This window comes from Lycium barbarum, chromosome 11 (genome assembly GCF_019175385.1).
Source record: "Lycium barbarum isolate Lr01 chromosome 11, ASM1917538v2, whole genome shotgun sequence".
Taxonomy (NCBI): domain Eukaryota; kingdom Viridiplantae; phylum Streptophyta; class Magnoliopsida; order Solanales; family Solanaceae; genus Lycium; species Lycium barbarum.
This window is the reverse complement of record NC_083347.1, coordinates 38,902,374-38,912,651: the sequence shown is the minus strand read 5'-3', so window position 1 is coordinate 38,912,651 and position 10,278 is coordinate 38,902,374. Positions and strand designations below refer to the sequence as shown.

The window sequence follows — 10,278 nt, the reverse complement described above, 5'->3', positions numbered from 1 at the left end:
GTTGAGACTATTCCACCTTAAGAAAATCTTCAAAATAATAAAGATCAAGTTGAAGATAGTGATCATATTCCGAATGACCAGTATGATCTTGTTAATGCTTCAGTGGAAGATTATGTGGTTGGCAAGCAAGCTGCTGCTATTGATGCTCTATAGAGTTCTCTCAGAAGATCTACTAGAGAGAAAGTACCTTCAGCTCGTTATTCTCCCAATGAGTTTGTACTCTTGACTGACGGGAGAGAACCTGAAAATTTTAATGAGTCCATGGATAGTGAAGAAAAAGAAAAGTGGTTCGACGCTATGCAAGATGAGATTAAATCCTTGTATAATAATCATACATTTGATCTGGCTAAGCTTTCTAGAGACAGAAAAGCTTTGAAAAATAGGTGGATTTTCAGGGTGAAACATGAAGATGGTAACCTAGTTCCACGATACAAGGCTAGATTGGTTGTCGAGGGATTTAATTAGAAAAAGGGAGTTGATTTTTGATGAAATCTTTTCTCCAGTTGTGAAGATGTCATCCATACAGGTTATTCTAGTCTTGGCTGCAAGTCTAGATTTAGAGGTTGAACAAATAGATGTTACAACTGCTTTTCTCCATGGTGACTTAGATGAAGAAATTTATATGAAGCAGCCAGAAGGTTTTGAAGTCAAGTCAAGGGTAAATAGAATTATGTTTGCAAATTAAAGAAGAGTTTGTATGGTTTGAAACAAGCTCCCATACAGTGGTACAGGAAAGTTTGGTTCTATTATGAGTCAGCAGAGCTTCAAGAAGACTTCTTCATATCACTGTGTTTTTGTGCAAAACTTCTCTGATGATGACTTTATCATTCTACTGCTTTATGTTGATTACATGCTTGTTGTTGGTCATAATGCTTACAGAATTCAGAAGTTGAAGCAAGAGTTGAATACAATTTTTGCTATGAAAGACTTGGGACCAGGAAGACAAATTCTTGGCATGCAGATTGTTCATGACAGAAAGGCCAAGAAGTTATGGTTATCACAAGAGAAGTACATTCAGAAAGTAATTCGTAGGTTCAACATGGATAAAGCTAAGGCTGTCCGTATACCTTTAGCTATGCACTTCAAAGTGAGCATGAAGCAGTGTCCTTCTAGTGATGATGAGAAGAAGCTATGAAGGAAGTTCCTTATGCTTCAGCCGTTGGCAATCTGATATATGCGATGATTTGTACAAGACCAAATATTGCTCATGTTATTTGTATTGTTAGTCGTTTTCTTTCTAATCCAGGAAGAGAGTATTGGAATGTTGTGAAGTGGATTATGAGATATCTTTGTGGTACTTCTAGTTTGAGTTTGTGATTTGGGACAATGAAGACTATTATTTGTGGTTACACTGATTCAGATATGGCGGGTGATGTTGATACTCTAGGTCTACTTCGGGCTACTTGATTACTTATGCAGAGGGAGTTTTGTCTTGGCAATCTAGTTTGCAAAAATGTGTTGTTCTATCTACTACAAAAGTTGAGCTTATTGCTACCGTTGAAGCTTGTAAAGAGTTGCTCTAGATGAAGAGATTTCTGGAGGAACTTGGCTTTACTCAAGAGAGGTATGTGCTTTATTGTGACAGTCAAAGTGCTATTCATCTTGGCAAGAACTCTATATTCCATGGCAGGTCAAAACATATTGATGTGAGATACCATTGGATTAGAGATGTGTTAGATTTTAAGTTGCTTGAACTTGAGAAGATTCACACTGATGATAATGGTTCAGACATGATGACTAAAGCTTTTCCAAGAAGGAAGTTTGCAGAGTGTTTTCATAATCGTGGGGATGGTAGTATCCTGTACATAGTCGGGAGGGGGAGAATTGTTGGATTTTTAGGTTTTCCCTTCCTATGTGGATTTGAATTAATAAAACCCAATTCAATTTGGACCAGCCCACTTTTGTCCTAAAATCCACTATATATAGGATCAACTTAGGTCTTATTTTCATAACACAAGAGTGAATTCATACAAGCCATATAGAGAGAAAAAGTGAGACAGAAGAGCATATTTTCGTCCAGAAATTTTCTGCTACAGCAGTCCGCTTCAAACAGCATTTCCTGATTCATTAACCGTTGGATCGTTCTCAAATTTGAACTGGGGGTTTTCAACATCTAGTTCATCAATTTCAATGGTGAAGATCGAATTTGTGGTCTATAACTCCAATTTTTGAGTACAAACAGTAGCTCATTTTTAAGGGTGATTAGTCTCCTTTCTTTACTAGTTTTGGTGCTACCTTTTATGTATTATTGCTCCGTGCTTGGCTTTGTTGTTGTAGCCATTTGAAGAATATTATTGTAACTCTTGTTGATCATAGTGGAGTTTTTATGGGCCGGAGGTCCCGTGGATGTTTCCTCTTCACCTTGAAGGGGTTTTACCACGTAAATTTGGTGTCTCTTGCATTCGATTTATTTTTGCTTACTTTGCTATTTTATTGTTGGCATAGTTTCTGTCCGGATTTCTATTTGTGCTAGTGTTTATTGTCTTCTCTTAGTTCAAATAGTATGGGAAATTTTGACTTGGGTATTTCTTCTGTTGTTACCTCGTCGTGCAATTTGGTTGTTGCTTGTTTCTTCCCAATAGTGCATTGGTGTAGTTTTCTTGAGTCCACTCCTAGTGTTTCACATCACATAATGTCTCCTGAGTTGTGGCATATAATTTTTGGTGCAATACTAACTCTCGAACTTGTGATGTAAGTGTAGATATGTCAGCTCTTACTGCAATTACTCACCTAGACTCTTTTCTACTTCACCCTTTGTGTTCCTTTATTTCCAGTGTCTATTGATTGATAAACATTTGTTCAAAATTTTCTGAAGCTCATCAAAACTCTTTATCATACATTTCCCTCCATAAACAACGTGAAGGAGCATCTTAGTATCACTTCGCAGACCATCTATGGACGTATGACCCCATATCTGATCTAACTGCCCGTGATGTGGCAATCTCTGAGAAACTTTTGAAGTGCTCCTATGTCTCAGGTAGACCTTCCCCTTGATTCTGTTGCAACCCCACAATTTTACTTCTGAGTGATTTAGTCTTTCAAGTAGGGAAAGACCTTATTAGAAATTTCTGCGCCAAGTCATTCCATGTAGTGATGGAATTTTCGGTTCCTTTTATAACCATGCGTTCCCCAAGCAATGAGAACGGTAACAGTGCCAGACATATATACTCTAGAGTCACACCCTAGAGTTGTATATGTTTGTGAGCCCAAAATATTTTGTAGGTGCTAATGTGGGTCTTCATGTGCCATACCAGTATACTGGCCGTGTGATTGAACCCGCTACACCATATTCTTTTTCAGCTCAAATGGTGTTGTGAGTTGAGGCTTTCAAGATAGCATGTTCCATGCTTTAATGATAAGAGTCATTGCCTGAATCACCGCTTTATTCGCCTCTTGTGCCATCTTTCGGAAGAACCTAAGATAGAAATGAAAAAACAAACAGACGGCAAAATCGAACAAAAGATAAATAAAAGTCTAATCTAATTAAAAGCTAACTTCTGAGTCTCGGCAATGGCGTCAAAAACTTGTTCGGTTCTAACTAACATGCAAGCGCACTAATTGACAAGTAATATATATGATAAGTAAGATATAGTTCCCCACAAGGACTTGTGATTTATAAATCGTCTAGACCAAACTAATATTAAGTAATTTATTTGAGGATGGTTAACAAAAGTAATGATTTATTATGAACTATTGCAACAATGTAATTTGTAAGTATTGTAACTATTTTTGAAAGCTTTACGAAGAAATTCAATAATAGCTAAGTTTCCAGAGTTACGGGTGAATATCAATCCTATCGAGTACCCGTCTAAATTAATGTTTGAGAATATAATTTATTAATCACATGATTGATATTACTTCGAAGTTCATTCTTAATAATTCGAAGCATGTTCAAAATATTGAAACGTCTATGTTCCCATGATCATCTTAAGCAATATAAAGGTAGTTGTAACTCCTGTATTTGACTAAATAAGGTGCACCAAGTAAAGGTCTATAACTAGTATGTCACTTCCTAATTATAAGTTAGTTAGAGCCGCTAATCAGTGCAGGATGAATTGTTGAATCACCGAACTTTCCCTAGTCAATCCCTTGCGCTATCTAAACACCCTCTTCCAAGCGCACGATCTTGATACGTAGATACTCCCTTTATGTTAGCAACTCACAGAGATAATTGATGCAAGATTGAGTAAACAAACGTATTAATTCAATAGATGATGATATTCAATGCATTAAGTCAAACTTCAAGTATGACATTCATGAATTCTTGTAACCCTAAAAATAAGTAAACTAGCTACTCATGCATGCTCGTGGCAGACAAATCTCTAGAATTTGATAACATAAACTAAAGTAAAAAAGAAACTCAATCTCTGCCTCAAACTCTCTAAGGTTGTCTCTTAATCCCTCTTCGATTGATTCCCTTATCAAAAACATGTTCAATTCATATTTATTATGTGTGCAAAAAACTTTGGAGCAGAACGCCCTTAATAATCCAATTGAATCCAGAATCGTAGAAAAAAGACACTAGCGCGCCGCACCACATACCATGGTTGTGCAGTGCACCAATGGAAATTTGACAAGTGCAGAATTTAGTATTAGTGCGGAGCATGAGTCCATATGGGTTGCAGAGTCTGAAGACAAAACTTCAGAGAGCTAAAAATCTGTACGTTTTCATGATAAATGAAGGGGTGGCGCACGGGGTACCTTTCCCATGCGTGGCACCAAGTCATTTTCACGATACATCTTTTTTGCAACTCCTTTTCATATATACTTGGCCCTTGGGTCCTTCGCACCATCCAAATACATTGGGATGACTTCTATTCCGATTTCAAAATCATTTTCGCATTCTTTTTGTGTAAAATCTTCACCTTATCATCAAATCATTTCCTACACAATCAAATTTGAACATTAAGGATAAAGTGAGCGAAATGTAGTTAAACACAAGAAACTAGCAACCAATATGAGGCAAATGGTATCTAAAACATGCACTTTTAGACGCCCAACAATTGTTGGCTTTATCCTACTAAGTACAAACCCGATGTGCTAAATATTTTTTGTGCTTTTTAAAAATTAGTTGAAAATATTTTTGAGAAGAACATTAAAGTTTTCAAAGTGATAGTGGGAAGAAATTTGAAAGTGCATATTTGAAGGATCACATTCTTAAAAGTGGGATCTATTTTCGAAAGTCATGCCCCCATACTCCACAACAAAACAGGATTGTTGAAAGAAAACATCGTCATAATTGAAATGGCATGCACTTTTCTTTTGAAATCAGATATGCCAGGACAATTTTGGGTAGACACCTCTTATGTTGCTACTTACACAATAAATCATCTACTCACTCCTTTTTTAAACATTGTAACCCATTTTAGAGATTATTTCGCAAATATCCCGATTATTCATTTTTAAACGTTTTTGAGTGTGAATGTTTTCCAACTCTTCTAACTTAATCTCACAAACTAGAACCTCATTCAATCGTTGTATCTTTATTGGTTATGCTCCAAATTATAAAGGATAGTGGTGTCTTGATCCTTTTAGTGGTCGAGTCTATGTCAGGAGGCACGTTCTTTTTCATGGGGCTACTTTTCCTTATCCCTTCTTAATTTCATATTCCCCATATTCATCATAACATTCTCCCTGGAAATTTTTGGTCACTTCCTCCATCTCTTTAAACCCTCCCACGTCTTCATCTAATTCCACACCAGTATCCTCTTGTACCAGCCCGCCATGCATTTCTTAGGCTCATCCTAGCTCTTCTTATGTGCCTTTGGAAGAGGCGTCTGCCCTACTTGCTCTCTCTGAGTCATCTAATTTCCCAAGTCCGTATGAGTCCACGCCACCATCAGCTTCTTCACTAGTATTTAATCCTGATCTTTCTCTGTCGAGTTCACCAAAAATTCCAAAACTCACCTCCATCTTTGTTTGAGTCTCCTCTCCAAGTCTCATGTCCAATTATCAGCTGTAAAACGTAAGACTAGGTCGAAGTTTGAGTGTTTAAACCTCGTATTATTTTGTCCTTACATACTACTAGAAATTCAAGTTATGGACTAGTAACACATGCACAAGCTGAACTTAAATGTTGGCAAATTGCCATGGCAGAGGAATTTAATGCGCTTATTCAAAATCTGACTTGGCATTTAGTACTTTATCAACCTCACATGAATTTTCTCTCTGATAAGTCGATTTATCTAACAAAATATCATTTAATGGTTCAATTGAGCATCATAAAACTCGATTGGTTGTGCAGGGTTTTCGGCAGCTAACAAGACTAGATTATCATAATACCTTTAGCCCCGTAGTAAAACCCACTACTATTTGTCTCTTTCCATTACAAACGATTGGGTCATTAGGCAATTAGATATTAAAAATATCTTTTACATGGTGATCTAGCTAAAATGTTTATAGGACCCAACCTCCAGATTTTGTTCATCCTAACTATTCTAATCATGTGTGTAAACTAGATAAATCTTTATATGGGTTGAAATAGGATCCTTGGGCCTGGTTTCCCAATTTAGTAGTTTTTTATTTTCTTTGGGCTTTACGATTGGGTCATTAGGCAATTAGATATTAAAAATATCTTTTACATGGTGATCTAGCTGAAATGTTTATATGACCCAACCTCCAGATTTTTTTCGTCCTAACTATTCTAATCAAGTGTGTAAACTAGATAAATCTTTCTATGGGTTGAAATAGGATCCTCGGGCCTGGTTTCCTAATTTAGTAGTTTTTTATTTTCTTTGGGCTTTACTTATATTCAAACTGATTATATTCAAACTGATTCTTTTATGTTCATTTATTGTTGTTCCACTGACATTCTTGTTTTACTTCTTTATGTAGGTGATATTATTTTTAGTGGGACTTCATCTTCTTTACTCCACCATGTTATTTTCTCTTATTTCCCATCAGCTTCCAATGAAGGATCTTGGTGACCTTTATTATTTTCTGGCAGTACAGGTCGTGCGATTTTTAGAGTCTGTGTTTTCTGCTCAAACTAAATACGTTCAAGACTTGTTCACAAAATTTAATATCCTTAAGTTTGAACCTGTCTATGCAGCCTTATCATCCAGGACCTCGTCTTCATTAATGGACGGGAGACAATTATCTGTTCCTTCTGAATATCGCAATATGGTTGGAGCAATGCAGTACTTGACTATGACTAGGCATGCTATATCTTATGTAGTGAATCTTGTTTCCCATTTCATGCATGCCCCTCGTACTGCTCACCTTCTTGTTGTGCAACATATATTAAGTATCTGTAGGATCCACAGATCATGATCTTGTGTTGAGGAAAGCAAAGAACCTTCCTAATGTGGCGGCTTATTCAGATGTTGATTAGGCTGGGGTCCTCGATCCACTACTTCTTTTTCAGTCTTCCTAGGTCCAAATCTACCTAGCATTAGAAGAAGCAACCAATAATCTTGAAATCCTTTACTGGAGGTGAACATCATGTTGTTGCTTACATGGTCGCTGAGACAGTATGGATCGAGTATCATCTAAATGAACCTCTGACTATTGCCAACCTATAAAGGTCCTGTGTGGCAATATTTATGCTACTTGTATTGCTGCCAATCCAGTTCTTCATGGTCACAGTAAGCATATCAAGGTTGATTATCACTTTGTCAGAGAACGTGTATCCCATGATGATCTAGTTGTTCGTCATATACCTACTAAGATTCAGCTCGCAACATTTTTACAAAGTCATTGTTGACAACTCAATTCATGTTTCTTAAAAGCAATCTATTTGCGCATCCGCTCCTATAGATTGAGAGGGTGTGATACAGGATATTAGAAACCATCTTGTATAAGGAAAACTAGATGCGTAAGAAATCATCCTGTATAAATTAAAGATATCAAACGTATATTGGTTGTACAATTTTCTAATATATGTATGAGACCCAGGGGGTCCCACTTGGTAGAACCTTCCAATTTTTTTAATTCTATCACATGGTATCAGAGCAAGCAAAGATTCTGAGGATCGAATCTCACCGCCACCCACTATCAAAAAGAATTTTCAAATGCTTGGCCAAAGAGAAAGAAAAGAATCTTTCCCGCACGTGAGGGGGCATGTTGAGACTATAATTAAATAAAAAGCAAATGGCCACACTTCCTCCTGAACTATGCGAAGTTGAATAGATTTGCCTTTGTCAATAGTTGGAGTCAAATATGCCCTTGTTGTTACTGGTTGGGGTCAAAATTGATCCTAAACTATGCGAAATGGAAGCCCTTATTTTTAAAGGTGGAAGCTTAGCATCCAGTAATGTCACGTGTCATGTGATTAAGGATTAATTTTTTAAAACAGATGGTAAATTTGAACTTTCGCATACTATAGGAGCAAATTTGACCCTTCCGCATAGTTACCGTCACTTGTTTCAACAGCAATACTCACATTATTCTCTCATTCCTTAAATGCTTTATTTTAGTTATTCTTTTTGGTGGAAGGTTCTGTTTTTGTTGTGGTTGGGGGGAAAGAGAGCTTTATTGCTGCGTAATGGTGGGTACACTATATAACTGAAAATTTGATAAGGTGGACACATAATCGTGTTTGGATAACAGCTTGCCATACTTCTTGATGGTGGAATATATTTTAATTTTCTTTTCTGATACTTTCATATCCCGACTTGCTTGGAATTTGAAGTACAATCATAATTATTTTTATTTTTTCTTGGTTCGATTCTTTTTTTTATATTTTGATATACTTGGAATTGAGGCATAACTTGTTATTATTGGTCACTTTCTCGAGTATTGCTTGGCTTGTTATTGTTGGTCAATTTTATTTTATTTTCCCCTTATCTTTTCCGATACGTTGGCTTTGGCTTCAAAAGTGTGTCTTTTTTTCTTGTACGGCTTGCATTCTCGACAATCCAAAGTTGCAAACAGGGACCGTTGTGGTTTATTTTGTCTTTTGTTTCTGTGTTTCTTTTCATGCAAACTTATTGTAATGGACCTATTTACAAAAACAAAAACAAAAACAAAAAAACAAAAAAAAACAAAAAAAAACAAAAAAAAGAAGAAGAAGATGATGATTCTGCAACCCGGAAAAAAAAAATTGGGTGACAGAATTCGGAATTCTTTTTAGCTAATTGTTAACTCTCGTGTTCTTTTCTTTAAATTTCATCTTTCTTCATGTTATGAGATGAGCTTTTTATACATGTTTAGTTTGTTGTAATGAATCATGACTTGTAGCTACATAAATATAACATCACAAAATGCAATCCATTATTTCATACTCTTTACTCTAAGATAATTTAGATTGTTCAATGGGAATTATAACTCCAGATTTAGAGGCGGAGTCAAAATTTAAAATTTATGAGTTCTGATTTTGTTACTGAATGCATAGCTAGTTCTAGCTATTCGGTTTGTATTAAATATTTATCTATATTTAATGGAACCCTTGATATAAATACAAGATCTAAATTAAAATTATTAGATTTGTTTAAAGCTGTACTATAGTTCGACGCTGACAAAAGCTAACAGAAAGATCATTTTCTAACTGAATCTCCCAAAAGTTATAACCTTTTTAGGTCGGTGGTTTGAACTGCATCAAAATATAATCGAGTGACCATGTATCATGTATATAGTGCTTTGGGATTTGGTTTTTATTTCTACGTGGTTATTCCTATTAATCCCATATATACAATGACCCTAAATAGGAAAAAACTCGATCAAGGGTATATCCGATGGGCAATGATGAGCCCTACCTAACAAGAAATTTAACCAAAATTATATGGGGAAATTTCATAAATGTACACTTGGCTGACTTACATTGCAAAAATATAGCCGACAATTTACATTGTAAAAATATAACCCAAAAATACTTTTATACAATGTTATACACTTATATACAAAGATAATTACATTATGTATATAGGTGTATGAAAGTGTATAATTTTTAAGTATATACACTAAAAAATATAATTATACAATATTATACATGAAAATACGCACTTATACACATTTATAAACAAATATACAATATTGTATAATGTGTGGGTATATATACTAAAAAAATATAATTATACAATATTATAAATGAAAATACGCACATATACACAATTATACAATATTGTATAATGTGTAGGTAAATACACTAAAAAAATATACTTATACAATATTATACACGAAAATACGCACTTATACACAATTATACAATATTGTATAAGTAGGTATAAAACATAGATCTGCACTGATTACATTATGTATATGGGTGTATAAACATGTATAATAGTGTATAAGAGGTGTGTATACACCTATATACAATATTATACACTGGGAAATACCTTC

At 35.3% G+C, this 10,278-nt stretch overlaps 1 non-coding gene across 1 annotated transcript; it reads left to right on the top strand.

Moving 5' to 3' along the window:
- The first annotated feature begins 2,924 nt into the window (after window positions 1–2,924).
- On the top strand, window positions 2,925–3,029 carry LOC132620665 (small nucleolar RNA R71). The gene has a single exon (XR_009575102.1). It is a non-coding gene; the product is annotated as a small nucleolar RNA R71 (small nucleolar RNA).
- The last annotated feature ends 7,249 nt before the right edge of the window (window positions 3,030–10,278 follow it).